At 42.1% G+C, this 18,270-nt stretch overlaps 1 protein-coding gene and 1 pseudogene across 2 annotated transcripts in view; one reads left to right on the top strand and one right to left on the bottom strand.

Annotated features, from left to right (window-relative positions):
• LOC105743292 overlaps positions 1–1,931 on the bottom strand; it is a 5,710-nt pseudogene extending 3,779 nt beyond the window's left edge.
• Znf704 (zinc finger protein 704) overlaps positions 1–18,270 on the top strand; it is a 172,448-nt gene that overhangs the window by 49,582 nt on the left and 104,596 nt on the right. Inside the window, exons 1-2 of one of the 2 annotated variants that reach the window (XM_023699608.1) lie at positions 13,034–13,076; positions 13,906–14,006. The exons of the other annotated variant lie outside the window; for it this stretch is intronic. The gene's annotated coding sequence lies outside the window, so the exon portion shown is untranslated. Of the gene's footprint in view, positions 1–13,033; positions 13,077–13,905; positions 14,007–18,270 lie in introns of those variants that run through there. 2 annotated transcript variants of the gene reach the window in all.

The following is an 18,270-nucleotide window of genomic DNA, read 5'->3' as shown; positions in this document are numbered from 1 at the left end:
TATGTATTTATTCGTCACAGGGTCTCACTATGCATCTTGGACTTATACTGATCCTCCTGCCCAGCCTCTCCAATACTGGGATTACAGGTGTGCATTACCATGCCTAAACTCGGTGGCTAGCATAGTGGCACAACATGCAGTAACAGGGATTGAACCTGGGTCCTTGTGCTTGCCAGGCAGGCACTTAGACCGCCGAGCTATCTCCCCATCCCTGGGATTTTGTTTTTAGGAGTCATAAAAAACATTGATTTAATAATTCTACTTTGGGGAATCTTACTTAAATAAATAATTCCAAGTAGTAGAAGAACAAAAGCTATATAGAAAAACTCTTGTCACTCATGTTATTTATAAAAGAGAAATATTGTGAGTGAACTACATATTGAGGAATAATGAACCCATTAGAGAACTATGATAGAATGCCCAAAGGACCACTATCTAGCTAATAAAAATGATGGTTTCAGAGAGTATATGGAAAAATCATTTTGAGCTGTGAAGTTTAAAAAATTGAAAATTTGTGCATATAATACAAATGATATAAAAATACAAATGATATAAATTTAAAGCAAAGTTTATGAACTATTTTTTATCATTAATAGATTCATTCCTCTTGCCAAAGCCTTTATCCTTTGTACTGTATTTTCCCCCAAAGGAAAAAAAAAATAATTCAACAGTCTCCCATTGAAGACAATATCTATATATTAGAAATTTCCTTGCTTGCCACTTTATTCTAGAATTTTCCAAAAAGATAAGTATTAAAAGAACTGTATTTTATTGTTGTGTGTGGTATGTTTTTTCTTATTTTTCCCTACCCTCTTTTTTTCTCTTGGTTTTTTTTTCTTGTTTTTTTTTTAATCTTCAATATTTGAGATTTTATTGGTTGTGTTGAGGATCAGTACACATGATTCACTTTGTACACAATTCTTAAAACACGTACCAAAAAAAACCCATGTATTGTTTTTCAGTTGTTCCAGTGACTTTCCAGCTTCAAATTTAGAGACAAATTTTCTGTAAGAGGATTAAGTACCAGTATCTTCAAATGCTGACAGAGTGTTACTTAAGTCCCACCAATTCACAATTTTGTATCGCATACACTACATATTCAAATTTTTTATCTTTCACAGCACATTAACAAAATGAGGCAAACCGGACTACCACTACCAAAGATGTTACAGAGTGCACATGATGCTGACAGGGCAACAATTAGGATGAGTTTTCTTTAGAAAACAATTCTACCAAAAATCATGAAAATAGAAGTCATTTAAAGCATCCAGGACATATTAAATGCATGCCTATAAATCCAAATTGCCACTTAGTACTTTTTGTATTGCAGGATATAAAACTAATCTCCACCTATGGAATGTTAAGCTGACACCCAAGACAGTCAAAGCCTGCTGTAATTCAATATCCCACTATTTCTGGTTGTACCAAAAAATAAACAACCAGAGAATGATTTCACCTCTAAAAAAAATCACTTACACTTAAAAAATGCGATGAGGTGGGATTCCCTCCTTTTTAAAAATGTTTCTAGAGCTTCTAAAAAACTTACATTTACAAAATAGATAAAAATAGTCCTGTGGATTGTACAAGAAGGGAGACAGGGAGCTCTGATAAGACACGGTGTGTGATTGATCAGACTTGGCTTCTTTCTCTTCTGCTTCATCAGAGGCTGCACTCTCCTCATGTTTAGTTTCTCCACTTTCCGCAGGTAAATCTTGCTTGGTTTCTTGATTAGCCACTTCAGCCTGTTTTCCCTCGGCTCCCCTTTTCCCTTTTGCTTGCACTTTTTTGTCCGAAGATTTATCCTTTCCTGCTGCCTATATTGGCTTTGTTTCCACGTTAGCTGGAACAGGTGTAGCTGGCATCCTCGCCGATCTCCTCTCGGGCTCCCCCTTTGCCGCCCCTTCGGCCGAGCTGACCTTCCTCTTGGGCATCTTGGCGGCGCGGGGGAACATGCAGAGGCTGCGGGTCGAGGCCCACCCTCTTATTTTTATCACATTCTGAGTAAATGAAGAAGCAAACTAAAGGAAAAGCTTTTCAGCAAATGTTTTTACAGGAACATTCAACTTAAGTAATGATTACTGTTCTAAAGTGTTACCCTACCTGAGTGCAGTCTGTAGAAGTCTACTAGTCTGTTCTATACACACTGAAAAATAACCTGCTGGAAATATCTTTGTCATCCATTTCACCTTCAGACCTGTTATACTTGGTGTATAGGTATGCAGTCATGAGGCGGAATTCTAGAGTTTGAAATAAATTCATAATCAAGGCTGGGATTATGGGTCTGAGTACTGCTGGGATTATGGGCATGAGTGCTACACCCAGCTGGGGCAGGCAGCCTGAGGGCAACATAGGGGAGACAGACCTGCTCTCTGCAGCCATTGTTGCTGCTGCTCCTACCCTTTTGCTCTTGCTGTTTTGCTATTCCCCCCCCACCGTGAATTGCTGCCCTCTGCCATGTACCACTCTGCCTTGGAGCCAGCTGAGTATGGACTGAAACCTCCACAAACGGTGAGCTAACTAAACCTTTCCTTTCTTAATTTTGGGTGTTGGGTATTTAGTCCCAGCAATGAGAGGAGAGTAACCAAGACACCTAGCAAAACCAAACACGTTCAGATAGTGATCACTCTACTCCAGCTGAACAGAAAACCATGGACTCAACTCCACCCATGCCCGCAGAAGCCAGGCAGGGGCCTAGACATCTGCCCTTGAAAAGCAATGTAGAGGTTTCTAGCTCTGCAGCTCGAGTTGCTTCAGGGAAGACCATGTCAGAAGCTTGAATTTTCATCCCCCTGGCCAGTGAGACTGCTTACTTCCAAGGTATCTGTGGAGAACTTTCTCCACACCAGTCACAGGGAGCCCCATATCGTGGCTGGTAGAGATCTAAGAAGGAAACCTGGCCTCCCACGCAGGCCTTGCAGAAATGAGGCAGTGCCCCAGCACCCACTTTTACTGGAAGCATGTCACTAAAACTGGTTAATTTTTTTTTTAATTCAGAGTCTGAAAACAACACAAAAATATCCAGGTTTCATTTCAAAATCATTCATACTACAAAAAGGAAGATCTCTGAATGAACAAGTAATCAGTGTAAGCCAACACTAAAATGACAATGTTAAAACTGTCAGACAGACCTTGATCATAAAAAATACTTCAGTTAGCAATTATGAGCAGGCTTGAAACAAATGAAAAAGAAGAAAGTTTCAGCGAGGAATAGGTAGTGCCTGCTGAGAAACAATAAATGCAGAAAATAGAAAAATATTTTTCATATGCTGAAAGAAAAGAACTATCAATCCAGCATCTCTACCCAGAGAAAATATCCTCAAGTAGGGAATTGCAAAGCAAGATATTCTCAGATAAAGGTAAATTGAAAGATTTTGTCTCTAGCAGACTTGCCTTAAAATCATGGGTAAAAGAAGTTTTCTTCATTATAAAAGGAGCCTTAGAATGTTAGAAAAGAACACACACAGTAAGCAAAAGTAAGTGTAAGTGACGGTGGCCTTTCCTCTCCTCTTGAGTTTGCTAGATTGTGCTTGATGGATACACCCATCAAATAAGACTGTGACAATGTCTGATGTAGCCCTGCATATAAGTAATGGATATTTTTAAACAACTAAAACTAAAGAATAAACAGTAAAGAGATACAAAAGGAGATAAGATGCTGACGTCGTCACAGATCATTTAACTCTGCTAACACCAATATTTCTATTTCCTCTTGAGGGTAATTTACCTAAAGGAGATCAACTTAAAAAGATATACTATATAAAGCCTTATTTTTAAGGCATCTGAAAGGAGGAATTTCAGGTTTTGTACCAGGGTTTTGTTTCCTAGTATTGAAGCACTGCTTCTAACGTGTGAGTAATCGCACTTACCCACTGCTTGTTTTCAGTCTTGGCAAATGTTTCTGAAAACTGTCTCTGAGACAGTATTTTCTCCTTATTCTCTCCTGCAGCTGCTACATAATCTACACTCAAAGCTTGTGTTGCAATACACATGCCCTGGGCCAGGATCTCTGCTTGAGTTGACACAGTTTATTTATTCCAAAGAGATCTGTGCAGTTGGGTTGCTATAGAGATTTCAAACAAGCTAAACTGTCCAAGAAAACTACAGGGAAGCCAGTTTAGTTTCTTCTAAAGTGCAAAGTAATTAGTAGACCCAGGTATTCTTTTTTACAACTTGGGCTTTGTTTTTTGGGTTTTTGTTTTGGTGTTTTGGGTTTTGTTTTGTTTGTTTTTTTTTGAAAAAGAGTCCGGTTATGTAGTTCAGGCTGGCCTTGAACTCTCAGTGATCCTCCTGCCTCAGCCTCCTGAGTACTGGGAGTACAGGCATGCACTATCACAACCAGCTTCTTAAAATTTATACAGTAATCAAAAGAGGCCCTTGGAAAAAATGATGACTTTGGTTCACGTAGATTGTCTACATGTAATAAAAAGGCTGAGTAAAGGAAAGTAGAATTTCTTTTGTAAACATAATTCTAAGAGAACACAGAGATACTGATGAATATGTTAAGGACAAAAAACAACTGTTTTGGGAAGGATCACTAGATTTTTAACTGCTCATTATCAGTAAGTTTATTAAAGCTAGACCAAAGATCACAAATTTTCCAGGCATAGTGGTGCACACGCGTAATCCCAGCACTCAGGAGGCTGAGGCAGGAGGATCACTGTGAGTTTGAGGCCAATCTTGGCTGCAGGGTGAGTGGAAGGCCAGCCTGGACTACAAAGTGATACCCTGCCTCAAAAACTCAAAATCAAAAAGACTAATTCAAGGGGCCAGGGAGATGGCTCAGTGGAATAAGCACTTCCGTGGCAAGTGCAAGGGCCTGAGTTCAATCCCTGGTTCTGGAAAAAAAAAAGACGAATTCAAAGTCATTGCTTACACCGAATGTCAGACATGATGCATGAGTGATTGTTTGTTTTTCTATATCTCTTTGTCCTTTAACACAATATTCATTTTATGATTAAAAGTCACACAAGTAGAAAAATAAGACAGCTTTATTGATAATATACATTTTAATTTATTCTTATGTGTTGAAATTATTACGTACGCTAGACATGAAACTTTTTTTGATGTTGTTTTTCTTTTGTTTGGTATTTTAGGGAAGGGTCTACAGGGTGTTCAGGGCCTCACTACTTAAGATCGGACTCGTAGTGATCTGCCTGTTTTGCAGCCTTCCAAAGCTGGGATTACAGGTGCGCACCACCACGCCCAGTCTCAATTGCCATCTCAGTGCGCTTGGGGGCGGGGCTGGCATGGCAGGCCTGGGGATCGAACCCCAGGCCCTGTGCCTGCTTGCAGATGCTTTAATCCGCTGAGCTATTTGGCCAGCCCTTAGACATGAAACTGTTAAACCCAAGTACCAGAGTATAGATGAACAAATCTAAAGTTTTTAAGTAATTTTAACATTGGACACATGTTTCAATGTAGTTATAATTGACAGTTAATGGTAAACACTTGTATGGGTGAAATAAACTGTCCTTAATTATTATGAATTATGTATTAATTAATCTAATTGTGTCTTTAAAAAAATGACAAGTTTGTGAGGAATCCTTAAAACAAACATCATATTCCTTAAAATTAAGCCTCTATAAATTTCTGGGACCTTGAAGTAATGCTGTATGATAGACGTTTGGTGATACAGCAATCAGCTGGGTGTGATGTACTTTAGGAATGGATAAATCATTTTAAGATAATTATTAAACAAATATGAGGGACCCAAACATCTCAGTGTATCAGTAACACGAGTAAGGAAAACATGCTAAAAGTCTGTTCTGGTTGGAGGTGATGCCCAGTACATGGTTGGCTTGGATCCCAGACGGGGCGCAGTGGATGGGAGGAACAGAAGGCTGTCCCCAGGCTCCTGGAGCTGCGCAGTGACCGAAGGAACACAGACCCCTCATGGCTGTCTGGGCTACTTTCTGAGTATCAATAGTATAGTCTCCTCCAGAAAAAGGGCTTCATTCCCACAAGAATGTCCTGGTGCATACAGCAGGGGAAGTGGCCTTCAGGAGGTCATGCTTGCCTCTCACTGACCACACCTCGAAGCCTTTCTATTGCTCAATCCTGCCCACATGAAAATAATATTCTTAAGAAGGGTGTGCGTTGACCTTCCTTTTTAAAAAACTAAGAAATACTAATAGTGTAACTGACTTGCATTTTTTTTTCCCTTTTCCCTACCGTTCTTTCCTTTTCCACTCATCCTAGTTCCTTTCTCCTTTAGCATAATTTCTTCCCATTTCATGATAGCTGATGTGCATTTTAATTTGTTCTTTCAGTTTCTCACACTAGGGAGACAATATAGTGTTTACACATTTTATTTATGATTATGGCCTCAAGTTGCATCCATTTACCTATGAAGGTCTCAGGTTTATCCTTCTTTGTGGCTTAGTACTTTATTATATTAAAAGTGCACATCTTTTTTATCCTTCTCTCAGTTGATGGGCATTGGGGTTGTTTCCGAGATTTAGCTATTACAAATTGTGCTTCTATAAACACGGGTACACATATATTGCTGTGGTATGATGTTTTTAATTCTTCTGGGAAGATACTCAGAAGGAAAATAGCTAGGGATCTCTAATCCCAGTTTCTTTGAGGAATCTTCATACTGAGTTCCACAGTGGTTGAACCAGTTTGCCCTCCCTCCAACAGTGGAGAAGTGTTCCTTTTTCCCCACAGCCCCTCCAGCATTTGTTACAGGTTGATTTACTGACAGTAGCCATTCTTTCTGGTGTAAGATGGAATCTCAGTGTTTTAACTTGTATCTCTCAAGTGACCAGCGATGTTAAGCATTTTTCATGTATTTATTTGCCATTTGTATTTCTTCATCTAAGATGTATATATTCATCATCACAGATGCCTCTTTTTCATTGGGTCTTTCTTTGAATTTGGAGAATCTGTTTTTGTTTTTATTTTTTCCAATTCTTCGTATGTTCTAGATAGAAATACTTTTTTCTGAGGAACAATTGGCTAAAATTTTCCTACTCTGTGGGTTGTCTTTTCCCTATGTTGGTGATTTCTTTTGCTGTACAAAAGCTTTTTAACAAGATGAGATCCCAGGTGTTGATTCTTTGAAGTATTTCCCATGCAGTCTGGGTTTTGTTCATGCATTCTCTGCCTACCCCTATGTCTTCAAGATTTCTACCTACTTCCAGTATATTTAATGTTTCTATTTTAATATTTAGATCTTTGATCCATTTTGACTTTAGTGCATGGTGATAGGCATGGGTATAGTTTTAGTCTTTGGCATGTGGAAAGCCCATTTTTCTGTTACATTTATTAAAAAGGCTGTCTGTCTTCCAGTAAACATGTTTGGCCCCCTTGTCAAAGAAGCTGTGTGTATTTGTTGTTGTGTCTGCATCTTCTAATCTATGCCATTGATCCTCAGGTTTGTTGTTTTTGTTTGTTTGTTTTCCCAGTAACATGTTGATTTTATCACAGTAGCTTTGTAGTATAGCTTCAAGTCTGGAATTGTGATGCCACCTACGTTCCCTTTGTTGCCCAGGATTGCATCTGCTATTCTAGGTGTCTTCTGGTTCCAGATAAATTTTAGGAATGTATTTTGTAGTCCTTGGAGATATGCTAATGGTATTTGGACTGGGATTGCATTAAATCTGTATAACAACTTCAGGAGGATGGCCACTTTTACTAAAAATATAGTAAAGTTTTATATTTATTAAAGGGAAGAGTGGATAAGTACTCTGAAAAGAGGTGTCCTGCAGAGTGAGTGCAGGGTGTTTAAGGTAGGGAAAGAAATAGAAAAGAAGGGCATGAGCGGGCCAGTGAAAGGCTCATAGCACCACAAGATTAATGGCTGCCTTGTTTTATATCCCCCAATTCTGATGTCACAGCTATGCTGTCGTATCAAAAACCTGCTTGATCTTGAGCAGTGAGAACTGAAGGCAGCATTTGCTGATTGATACCAGGTGCAGAGCATGGCAGGTGTTTTGCATGTGTCCCGTCGGACTGCCAGATCATATCCTTTTATCTGGGTGATTTGCTATGCCCCAACCTCCTACCTCAGTTGGACGAGAAAATAGTAAAGTCCACTATTTTTTTCTAAGTTGCTAACTCAAATAGTCATTTAATATTTCTTCTCTACTAATGAATTATTGTGTGTAAATGTGGCCATAATTTCACTACTGCATATTAGAATTTACCTGGTCCAAGGCCAGCCAGACAGCTCAGCAGATTAAAGTGCTTGCTTAGGCAGAGCGCAGGGACCAGGGTTTGATCCGCAGCCTGGCGCACCCCTGGAGCATGCTGAGATGGCAATTGAGACTGGGCATGGTGCACACACTTGTAATCCCAGTGCTTAGGAGGCTGAAAACAGGAGAATCACTATGAGTCCGATCTGTGTAGTGAGACCCTGTAGACCCTGAAGACCCTATCCTAAATACATTTTTAAAAAAAGAAAGGAAAAGAAAAGAATTTACCTGGCCCTTCGTAAATGCCCAGGAAATAGGAACTAGTATTTTTATGTTTTAACCAAGAGATTTAATTTGCAGTTAATATTTTTAATGCTGACAGCTTGAGAGGCCTACATAGTTCCAAGAAATAAAAATATTTACCTTTTAACTAAGTGTCTTAGTCTACTTGTACTGCTAATGCAAAATACCTGAGACTGGGTAAGTTTTAGGAATAGAGATTTAATTTGCTGAGGCTGAGAAGTTCAAGAACAAGATACCAACATCTGATGCCTGACGATAGCTCTGTGCTTCCAAGGTGGCTGCTTGTTACCGTACCCGCACACAGTAGAACAGCAGAGGGCAAAAAAGATTTAACTAGTTCTTCAAGCGTGTTTATAGGAGAGTCAATCCCTCTCACGTGAGCTATGCCTCACACATCACCTCTCAAAGGCCCCATCTCTTAAGGCTGCCACATTGGGTCTTAGATTCCATTGTGAGTTTGGGGGAATCTGGTGCATTTACACCATAGCCCCCAGGTACATTATCTGTTCCTGGGTGACAGACTGTCACAAATTTGGCAACTTAAGACACTGGTTATCTCCTGGTTTCTGTGGATCAGAAATCTGGCCATAGTTTGCCTGCATTGTCTGCTCTGGGCTTCCTTCACAAAGCTAAATTTAAGGTGTCACCCAAAGCTATGGTTTTGTCTAAAAGCTCAGCTGTGGGGAGACCATGTAGAACCTCACCTGCGTGGCTGCTGGCAGGGTTCACTTCATTGGGAGGTGTTTAAGGCCAGAAGCAGCCTTCAATTTCTTGCTGTGTAGGTCTCCCCGACCAGGCAACTTCCTTCATCAAAACCAACAAGGCGGCCAGGCATGGTGGTACATGCATATGATCCCTGTACTTGGGAGGCTGAGGCAGGAGGATCAGAGTCTGAGGCCACCTTAGACTACACAGTGAGTTCAAGACCAGCCTGGACTACATAGTGAGACCCTGTCTCAAAGGAAGGAAAGGAACAGAACGGAACGGAAAGGAGAGGAAGAGAAGCCAGCAAGGTGAAGAATCTGCCAGCAAGCCACAGTCTTATGTAGCCTACTCAGAAGGATGATATCCTATCACCTGTGCCATATTCTGTTGGCTACAAGCAACTCACAGGTCCCTCTGACACTCAAAGGGAGCGCATGGATGAGGGTATGAACGATAGGAGGTGAGGCTCCCTGGGACCGGCTTAGAATCCGTCTGCTGCACCAAAATGTTGACTTACATAGAACATGCCCAGTCCAAAGCAGGCATAGGAGTGAGATGTTTTGCTAGGAGGAAAAACAAAGTCTCTTGTGGAAAGAGATGTTCCCAAAAAGAAAGGTCAGGATTAAATAAAGTGTTATTTCAGAAACTTTCGGAAGTCTACGAAGTTGAACACTCTTGTTAGCTGATTAGATACCCATGGGCAACTTTAAAAACTGAATTACTCATGTTCATTGCCTCAGCATTCCTAGTGTGGAAACTAACTCAAATGCTGAGTGCTGAATGAGTGAATGTTTTTAAAATCTGTTCTTGCTGTGAACTGTGAGGCCGTATAGTTAGTGTACCAGGTTAGAACATAGACACTCAGGAAAACAGAATCCTGAGGTCGTGTGACCTTGGGCAAGACTCAATTTGTGTAAGGTAGAGTTTTTTCATTTGTAAAATGTAAAACACCGTGTGGAAGACGGTACTGTATTGCACCCGAGCACTTTGCATTTTGGGACACAGTATTCACTTGTCGCACACTGCTCCTTGGCACCCTCTTGCTGTTTATTGCCTGTGTGCCTAGCTGGACTGTACGCCTGGTGAGGCCACTGACTGTAGCTGCCCTGTCTGCACTGTAATCATCGCTGGATGATTGGATGGATATTGCGTAAGCCGAGGCGAAAGTGAATTCTGTATAATGATGCCTAACCTTATCAAAATTTAATCTTTATTTGTCAAAACAGTGCATTATGCTCTACTATGAATAAGGCAGGTCCCTTTTCTTTTTCTCTTTTGGTCACCCTGGGGATTGAACCTCAGGTCTTGTGGACACTAGAAATGTGATCTACCACTGAGCGATCCTGCAGCCCAAGAGTGCAGGTTCTACAGGTCGTTAAGCCAAGTGAGTTCCTAAGAAATAGAAACGTGAAACCTAAAATAGGATATAAGGAAACTGCTTAAAACTCCTTGGGCCTCAGTTTGCTCCATATTATAAGGCAATATGTGAATCTCTTTATTCTCACATGTCTTCACTGATACTCTTACATATATGACAGCACGAGCCACATATGCTCACTGCCTGAATCGCCTTGTTCACAAAATGGAAATGGAATAATGCCTCCTCGTGGGGTTAGTGTGAAACAAGAGGAAATTGAACTTTTACCCAGAACCATCCCTGGTGCAAGTTAGCAGCGACTGGATGGTAAACAACAGCATCGTTGTAGTAGAAACTCAGGCATTCATATATCTGGGTACAAAGAAGTTTTGTTTGTCCTTAGAGGGGGTCAGATATTTGCCCTTGAATATTTCTCTCAGTACCCAAAAGACTTGGGCTTCTCATCCAGCAAAACATGGTCTTGGAGGGGGCCCCAGTGATGTGATAGCTCGTTAGCTCCATTTTGCTACATGACCATGCTATTTGGGGGTACTTGTGTGCGTCCGTCCATCCGTCTGTCTGTCCGTCTTTCCTAAAACACCTAATGTAGGGAGGCTGAATTTTGAACAGAGGTAAATCCCAGTCCTCTGAGGCTATGGCTGTCAGGACTGGGTGCATACCAGACTTCCCGAGAGGGAAGCAGCACAGATGCCTGGACTGCCTAGTACCAAGGACAACTTCTAGTCATACGTAACTCTAAGGGAACAGAGTTTACAATCCAGCCCTCGACCTGTATTAGTCAGCTGTGAGAAATGGTAACAAAATACTGATGATATAATTATTTATAAGTAGAAAAGGCTGACTTTGGAGGCTCGCAGTTTGGAGTTTCCAGTCCCTGATTGGCCCCATTGCCTGGGCTTATGGAGAGGCAGCGCATCACAGCAGGAGCAGGAGGCTGAGCACACAAGCTGCCCTCCTCAGCCAAGAAGTAGAAGGGAAAAGGAAGAGGCTGGGGTCCCGTCATCTCCGTGGTGGGCATCCCCCCCCCCCCGTGACCTGGAGGCCTCCCGGAAGGCCCTACTGCTCGAAGGCTGTGGCGTCTCCTGTTAGTGCCATGCTGGACGCACTTACCCAGCCATCGCAGCCTAGATGGAGGAGAACTGGTAAACGCCCTGCAAGACTTGGCTGTTAGAATGTTTGTGTTTGGCCATAAGTGAATTTCCTCTTGCAGTGACCCATTTATAAAATCCCAGACTACAATCAGTAGAACCATTCTGAATCTTTCCGGAGTATTCCTATTCCATGTCAAATGAGGTTCCGTCACATACACACACACCATTTAGCATTCTTCAAAAAATTTGTGAAGGGATTTTTAAAAACATAATACTTGTGTTTTCTGTTACATTTTTTAACATGAGAGAATGGCTAGAGGGCTGCAGATATTTTTGTTCTTTCTTTTTCTGTATTTGTTAAATTAGTTAAAGGTGACTGTGTATCCAGTGTGAAGGAAACACTTTAAACCCAAGTACCGTCCTGCTTGATGTTGCATTACGGTAAATCTGGGTTGACGTCTTGTTATTTCTACTGCATTTCTGAGCAGTCAGCACCATGACAAGATACTGAACTAAAGAAATGTAGAATTAGTTCATAATGTGTTATTATAAGAAAAATCCCTGGAAGAGGAAGAGCATGGAGCACGGCCCATTGGGCCTGAGTGGGCCAGAGGAACACTGCTCCACTAGCTCCTGATGCGGGTGGCCTTCCGAGTTTGGAACCACAGCCTGGGTGACCTGCAGTCGCCAGTACCCATGCTGGCCACGGCACTGCTGTCGCAGTCTGCCTGACCTCTCCCAGTCTGCCTGACCTCTCCCAGTCTGCCTGACCTCTCCCAGCGTAGAAGCATAATTTTCCCAGATGCTGGGTGGCAAGTTGCTGGGAAGAGCGTCTCACATGGCCTGCACCTGGGGACAGGAGAAGCTCAAGGATTTAGCGCTCATTGTTCTCTTCCCATCAGCCCAGTGGCTGGCCTTGGGATTGAACGTGTTCTATGGAGTCACCAGATTTGGGCAAGTCAGCAGCCCCAGCATGGATGATATTATTTTTTAAATTCAAAATGTTCTGTCCTTTTCAGAGAAATTTGCTCCATTTCTTTCTCTTTTACACTGCATCCCTTAGAGAGCAGCACACATTTTACTCATTAGAATCGGGAAAAGAAGAGCATTCTTCAGAGCCATATCCAGTGTTGACTGCTTTTGAAGAAGGAGTGATGTTTGACACTGAAAGGCATCAATGGAGAATGACACATTTAACTTTTGTTGCTTGGGCTCAGCACTGGAACCAAACCAGTTTTTCTTGTCTTTTTTTTTTTTTTTTTTGGTCTGAGTGGCAGAAAGCCCAGAAATATAAGTTTGCATTGCCAAGAGATGGCTCTAAATATAGTGCTGGGTGGGCAGGAAGATTGTTTCCTTATGAATGCAACTGGTGTGTGCTGCGGCTCCTCGCCGCCCTGCAGCCCTGAAGAGGAGTGTGGCTGGGCTAAGCCGGGAGGAATCCAGAAACATGAGTCTGGGCAGGTTTGCTTTGCACACACTTCTCCTCCAGCCAAGATATACAGATCAGACAGTCACTACCTAGCTGGCTGTTTCTATTCCTTAGGATTTAGGAGTGTAATTAAACATACAACAATGCTCAGCTTTTAGAAGCCAGGAAGAAGCATTGTGTGTGCCTTGTTTAAACAGACTTTGTAAAAGGTGTAAAAAAAATGTTGCTTTGCCTTGTGTTTGCTTGGAAATACAGAGGGATTTTGCTGGCCACTGTCTACCAGCTAGCTTTGAAACTTGAATGCTTTTTCACCTGTTTGTCAAGACAGATTTTTTTTTCCTCTCTTTTCTACAAGTTTACTCTTGATGTAGTTGAAAGGAAATAGAACTGATGGGATTATGAGACGAGCTTGAAAACACTAACTTTAAAAGATTGTTTTTTCAGTGTGCTCCAAAAGCAGAGCAAGCCAGCACCATAAAAAGCTTACTTAAAAACTCCTACTGCTCTCTTGCCCTCAGCAATTAAATAAAATATCCTTTGAAACCTCAGCTTACAAATCAGATTGCCTCAAAGGGATGGAAAGAGCTGGTTTGATCATTGTTTTGGTCCAGTTCCTTGATAAAGGTTCACTTTATCTCGCTTTGTTGTTTTTATCTTTTTCCTTTGGCAGTGGCTGTAAAGTGGCAACTTTGCAAGTTAACGTTGATTTGGTTTTTATGGTAAAAGCTTATTATGCCTCAGGAAGTGCTGCAAAGTAGCCAGTCTGTACTATATAATGAAATCATCTCTGCTGAATGTATTACCATTGAGCAATTAAACTCAGCATGTAGTTGGTTCTAAAACTCAACCTTTCTTAACAAGAGACCATTAACTCCATAACAAGTGCTGGGAAGATCTCATCGAGGAGAAGCCTGGCTGACAGCAAACCTACCACTCAAAGGAGAGCAAAACAGTGATCTAAGGTAACGAGTGCCACAAATACGGATTTGTGACACTGAAAGAGTGCACTTTAGCAACAAGCAATCTCATCTTCATTGACTGGGAAGATGCCAAGAAGAGATCGTTACTAGGAATTCATTTGTGTTTTGATTTTACTCATTACAGTATTGTTCATGTATGTTTGGAAAGCAGTACAAATATATGGTGGGCAAATTGCAGCCCAGGAAACAGTGCTCGCCTCGTAACTATAGACAGTAAATAGATTCCACTGAAAACGAGGCACTGTCAAGTCTGTGGACAGTTGTTTGTTAGTTTCCAAGCAGACTGACAAAACCTTCAGGCTTGTGGGATGGAAACTAAGATTCTATTTCTGTGTCTCTTTCGAAGGCTGCTGCTTCATCCTTGTAAACAAAGATGAGAAGTATCAGGCTGGCCCAAGTAGTGCCTTGGCCAGAGCAGGTTGTCTGAGAGCCACTAAGTTTCTTGCCACCTCATTAATGTGCTTGCAGGTTAAAAAATATTCCTACCACTTTGGCATTTTCTTGAGCAGATATTAAGATTTAAGTAGTTTAATAGAAGTAAAAGTTTCAGCCTGAACATTATAGTGTTAAAGTAATTTATATAGTAAACATAAATACTTTCCCACAGTTGTTTGGTTTTTTTCTGTGTTTAGGGCAGGGTCTACAGGGTGTTCAGGGTCTCACTTATGTAAATTAGACTCGTAATGATTCTCCTGTTTTCAGCCTCCCAAGTGCTGGGATCACAGGCACGCACCACCACGCCCAGTCTCAGTGAGCCCTGTGGACGGGGCCAACCGACATGCTGGGGATTGAACGCTGGCCTGCTAAGCAGGCACTTTAATCCGCTGAGCTATCAGGCCCACCCTACTCCCACGGTTGATTTATTATTTAATGTATCTTTTTTCAAAAATGTTCATTGGGAAACAGTCGCCCAGGGTCCTCCCAGATTCCTTTGACTCCCTTAGAGCCATGCTGTCCACTGCAGTCTCCATGGGGCTGTTAAACATTCGAGACACTGGTAGTTGGAAGTGGGATTGCGTGCATTAAATTTAGGATAGATTTTGAAGATTTGTAGAGAACAAGATCTAAAGTAGCTTATTAGAAATTTTTATATTTACTTTACATTCAAATGGTGTTTGGGATATATTGGACTAAACAGAATGCCTTATTAAAGTTAATTTCTTTCCCCTTTTACTTTTGTAACCTGACTACTGGAAATTTCTGTCGGACAGTGCTGCAGAGATTCTGAAGACATCCCACCCTCCCAGGTCCATTAAAGTGAAAAATAACACCCAGAGTCCACTGCCACACCAGCCAGGGTCGTCTCCTCCTCTCGGAGGAAATTCGATTCATCTGGATCGCCTTGTGGCATCGTTTTCTGTGCCTGTCACCATCAATGAGCAGCTGCTGGGGAGGAGGGGGTGGTGCTAAGAAATATAAGGCATTTCGTGGCTGGGTAGGAAAAAATGCTCTGAACTCCTGGCCTGGGTTCCCCTGCCACACAGGCGTTCTTGGTTGGCCTAAAGGTCAGTTGAATGCAAGCCAAAGGTTAAGGTGATTCTGTTGGCAACAGCACCGCGGAGGAGTTTCCGTAGTGCGGTGAGAGATGGTGTGCCCACCTGAACACTGCACACTAGCAGAGTTCGGCCTGAAGTCACGTCTGTGAAGGAGGTGAGGAGGGCCCACCCTGTCACTGATGCCACTGAAGTGGGCCATATAGGGGCACGGTTCCTCTAGTGTTCAAGATAGTAGCCAAATGCTGACTGCAGGTTTATAAAATGCCAGTATGGGCCAGGCACTAGGTTTCTTTTTGTGCATTAAAAGAATACAAGATACAGCCTGTAACCTCCACTGATAACCTGCCAGGGGCGTCAAGGCCATTTGTAACACAAAGGTAGTTCACAGCGTAAGCATTGTCCTCTGGTATCATATGTGCATATAGATAGCCTGTGCACATCCTCCCTTATACTTGAAGTCGTCTCTAGATCGCTTATAATTCTTAATATAATGTCTGTGCTGTGTAAATAGTTGTGGTACTTACTGTTTAGGGAATAATGACAAGAAAAAAAAGGTTTTATGTTTCTGTACAGAAGCAAATGTCATTTTTGAATTTTTTTTTAATCTGTGGTTGGTTGGATCCATGTGTGTGGAGGGGCGACGGAACCCAGGTGTGGAGGGCAGACTGTCACCTTCAGGAAGTAGGCAGGCACAGACTGTCGTGGGGAAGGGCCCTGAACCTGTCCCTCATTCATTAACAGATGTCTTAGTCACGTTCTCATCCCTGAGACACAGTCTGCTTAAAGGAAGCGAGGTTTACTTCGGCTCACAGTTAGGGTTCACGGAGACCGATCCAAGGTGGAAGTGCCGGGGCAGAAGCAGGAGACTCACGGCATAGTGTCCGGGAAGCAAGGGGCGAAGGGAGGAGCCGGAAGGGAGACACAGCTCCCGGGGCCTGCCGCCGGGCCTGCTTCTTCCAGGCAGACACTCAGCCTTCGAGCTTACCTGGCTGAATCCACTGACGAGCACCACATGATCCAGTCCCTGTCCAGAAGTCTCACCTCCGAACCCCTGAGGTTCTGTGGAAACCTTCTAGACCTAAATCATGACAGCCAGCAACCCTTCATAGCAGGTGCTGTTTGTCCTGCTGAATCCCCAGCCCAGGAATAGTGATTGGAAGAATTCGCTGTTTAGTAAGTGTCTAGTCAACGAGTTGCATTTGGAATGCTTCCCTCCCTCCCCTAACTCCCAGTTGTGTCTCCTGAAGAGCGTAGAAGCTGGAGAAGATGTCTCTGAACTAACCACATTCCTTTCTTAATCTCCTTCTAAGTCTTAACTTCCTTCCTGACTCTTAGCTGTGTTCCCCTCACCAGTCTCTTTCTAGAACTCTCCCACCTTTCTCCTTTTCCTGCAAAAGCACAAGTTGCTTCTCTCTTCAGTCATTGTCCATTCCCCTACCTTGATTAGTAATCAAAGATAGGTATTTTATTCAGAAGTTTAAAATAAAATGTTATTCCTACATACTAAATAATCGTTATCGCAAATAATTTTCTTCCCCCAAACACAAAGAAAAAGAAAAATTTCCCTTTTGTTCATTTCCCTACCCAGACACTTTTTTGTGCTGTATTGGTAACCTGAAGAATATTGGTGATCAGTGGTTTTGTCCCGAATGTTCATGGAATGGGACAGGAGAACAGTTCCACTTGAAATTCAGGACTTGATTTGCTGTGGGGGAGGAGCAGCAGTTAGTTTGAGATTGTAACATCAGCCAGACCCGGAACAGGAAGGAGGGAAAGACATAACAAAAATGAAAAATGGATTTCCCATTTGTTCAGTTTTGTCAGCTAATTGTACACCTGTACATCAGTGTCAGTTGCTATTCAGAAAATTTTAGTTGGCCAAGCTGGCTCTCCCGTGAAGTTATGCTGCTCATCTCGAAGCTTATTGGGTTTTTTTTTTTTCAAATTAAAACATTTACCAGTAAAAAAATAAATTAATTAATAAAATAAAATGTTGCTCAAGTGTTGGTTTGTGCCCTCAGGACCCTTTGAGATCCCTCCAGAGCAGAATTAGAACTCACAAAGGCTCATTGCCTGCAAGAACAAAGGCGTTGATCGGGGGCCAAGTAGCCCGGATACTTTGGGTTGCTGGGCAGCTTGTTCTTTCATGGAATAAAGAAATCCCTTTCTTTCTTACTTTACCATACACACTTCCTTGTTCACAGGAGACTTAGAAGCATACACAGGTCGCAGAGGGAGCTCCATTAGACTTTGCATAGTGCCCACATTTATTAGCAATACACATGGTTATGTTCTGGGTATGTACCTGGTTACATATTACTTTTTGAAGGTTATATATTACTTTTGGAGGCTGTTTCACAGCCTCCGTTTTGGACCATCCAGGAAATATCTCTGATACCTGACTGTAATACAGATGTTTCTAAAGATGGAGAGTAGCATTTAAATAAGCTCTTGCTAGAAGTAAGACTGGTCCTCTGTTTACCCACTGTCGCCCCTCCCAATGGTGAGAGGAAGTAGCTGACACATATTTTTTGCAAAATGCGCATAAATGGCACCCAGTTCATATGGTTGGAGTTGCTTTCATCACAATCATAGGTGCGGCAGTGGGGGCCTTGGGCAGCCAGAACCTCTCGTGCATGGCTCTGTGAGCCACTTTCCGGCTCTGGACAGGACTGTGCTGGGCAGGGTCTGTTTTTCTGGGTAATCTCCTTTATCCAAGTTCACTTTAGTGCCATAGTATTTTTTTTTCA

Source organism: Octodon degus, unplaced genomic scaffold (assembly GCF_000260255.1).
Source record: "Octodon degus isolate 3935 unplaced genomic scaffold, OctDeg1.0 scaffold00114, whole genome shotgun sequence".
NCBI lineage: Eukaryota > Metazoa > Chordata > Mammalia > Rodentia > Octodontidae > Octodon > Octodon degus.
Note: the sequence above shows the minus strand (reverse complement) of the source record. Positions and strands in the feature narration are given on the sequence as shown.